The sequence below is a fragment of the Sesamum indicum genome, linkage group LG13 (genome assembly GCF_000512975.1).
Source record: "Sesamum indicum cultivar Zhongzhi No. 13 linkage group LG13, S_indicum_v1.0, whole genome shotgun sequence".
NCBI lineage: Eukaryota > Viridiplantae > Streptophyta > Magnoliopsida > Lamiales > Pedaliaceae > Sesamum > Sesamum indicum.
Window position 1 is genome coordinate 2,756,975 of NC_026157.1, and position 2,798 is coordinate 2,759,772.

Below are 2,798 nucleotides of genomic sequence, written 5' to 3' on the forward strand. Positions count from 1 at the left end.
AAAAAATAAAACTAAAATCTAATCTAAATCCTCCTCATTAGCGATGTCCATATCGTCCTCGTTGGGGGCAGGGGGATCTATCGGAGGCTATGTTGAGGCGCTAGTGGAGGAAGTTGGCTGTGACGGTCCCACAGTCGAGGAGCTGGCTTGCATATATTTCCCTTATTATAGCCATCATATCAACTATCATCCTGTCCAGCCGACCCATGTGATCCTCCACGGTTGGGTTTGGTTGTCGCGATGTCGGTGGGGATGGCGATGTTGAGGTGTAGGTCCAGCTGGGGACGTGGGACTTAGAATCAAGTCCAAATACATGCCTTTGTTCTTGCTCACGGCTGCAACCAGCCATAGTTGCTACTCGGTAATAGTCATTTAAGACTCCGATTCGGTCGAAGTATCTTAGTCCTCGACCGTCGGCTGAGATTGATGATCTTCCATCAGTTTGTGGAATGTCTCCTGCAAAACAAACAAAATTATTAGAACTTTACCCCAAAATTATGAGAAAAAATAAATTTATTATTATACATAGCGTGACCTCAACTGCCGTCAGCCTTCTTCTTGTAGAATTTGGAGAATACATCTCCTTAGGCGGCGAGCGAGCTCTGCCTCTTGTAGAAGAATAAAATAGTTTGGATAAAATTTATAAAATAATGATAAACCTTAAAAAATAATATAATTTAATTACCATCTTCCTCTTTTGCAAGCAGGCGGAGGAAGATCCCCCGCAATACATAGTAGAGGACGTCGGGGTTCGCCGCCCGATTCTCCTTATAAAATTATAAGATCATTTGAGGACAAACCTGCAAAATAAGGTTTAACGCTCTAATACTTAAATCTGTAATTTGTTTGACTGGATAAGTAAATGAAAATTTTAAAATATTGTGAGAATAAAGGTTGAATGTGATGTGAAAAAAATCATGAGGAGTGCAAAAGTTATGGTAAAAAGTAGCTAAAACCCGAGATAAAAATGAGAGCGAGAGTAAAAGATATATGTTACCAATATAACTGCACAAGAGCCTCTATTTATAGGGCAATAGAGAGGGAATCCCAAAAAAATTGCAACTTTTTACACACCATTAGAAATATGTGAGTTAGATTACTAACAAAAAAAAAAATCGAATTGCAATCCGGACTTACCTTGAAGAAGTTATAAAAATCTTGTCAATCAGTCTGATTTCAGCAGGTTCCATTTTACCTCCTATGACCAGGTCAACCAATAGCGATCAGGAGGGGATTGTTGCTGATTTTTTAGCATATCGTACTCTATGATGTTATAGATACATGAACATGTCTCCCTTACTATATGTGTGTCATCCTATTCGATTGGACTCATTTTTTGGCCTGCCAAGTTAGTGAAAATGAACAGGATATGGGCTTGCTATCTTACTCATAGCCTTGCAGGATTGGGCCTGCTGGATTGCTCGGTAGAGCCCCAACCCCTTAAATTTTAGGAGCATCAATTACCATTTAACATATATTTTATATAAATAAATTTTAAAATCGTCACTTAATATTTTTTTATTAATATCATATTTTGTTGCAATTGCACACGATGAAAAAAGTTTGCAAGTATGTAGGTGCAGTTTTTCACTTGGATATAATGACAAAAACTTTATATATCCAACATCAGTAATTAAATAAAAATATAAGTTTTTAAATATTCTATACTTATATATATATATTTAAAATTCTACATTTAAAACACATACATATTAATAAAAAAGGTAAGAAGTCTTGACACCATAAATCACATACGTAGTTAAAATTGTTAAGAGTTGTGGATCTAGTTAGGATGTTTTGATCTGATGATAGTGATGGCAACGTTTTATTCACATAGAATCTTTGTTTTAGAATATTTCAACAGAATAAAACTAGCTTTAATTATAATTATTGTCTCAAAATTATATTTGTTAATGGGTGGACAATACTTAAATTGAGACCCATTATTTATATGTTAGATTAAGATCTTGAGTCAATACTTTTACATTAGACAAAATCCATATCCATAACCATTGAAATAAATATTTTAAATAGGGATAGGGTCTAAATCCCAAGTATCCATGCTATGGATATCGAAATGGATAAAATTTATTACTCTAAATGTTTGGTTCCGTTAACTTAATATTATTGAGTTAGTAAATTTTTCATGAATTAATTCACTTGATATACTTGTCATCTTGAAATTCTTAATTTTTATAGATATTTTATTAATAATTTTATATGTATTTATACTTTAAAAAAATTGTCAGAATTTTTCGTCTTATTATGGTAATGATAATTCCAAATTGAGTTTTTGGTAAAACCAAGTTGAATATAACATGGAAGTTTATAAAAAAAGATATAAAAAACTTAAATAGTTAAATTCAACTATTGTATGAAATTGATATATTATTTTAATTCTTTTAATCTGAGTTGTAAAAAAATCTTTCAATGAAAGTTGAAAGCAAGTTCAAAGAAATAAAAAAAAAATTATTTCATAAGTTAAGATATATTTTTCATACTATTTTTTAATGAATTCTTTGTTTTCATTCCTATCTATACAAAAAAAACGTTGGATTTGGGGCAGTTTTTGGAACATTTTTTTGGGTATATGGAATGGTTAAAAATGAAAAAGAAATATTTTAGACCGGTTTACGAACCGTCACTGCAGATGACATTACTAATATTTAGGAACGGTTGGTGAAAAATCATTTCAATTTGGCACGGTCATTGTAATGGATTGATGGTGACCGTTCCTAAACTTGTATGTGATTATAACTTTTTTCTTTTTTTAATTGGAAAGCATTGAATAACATTTG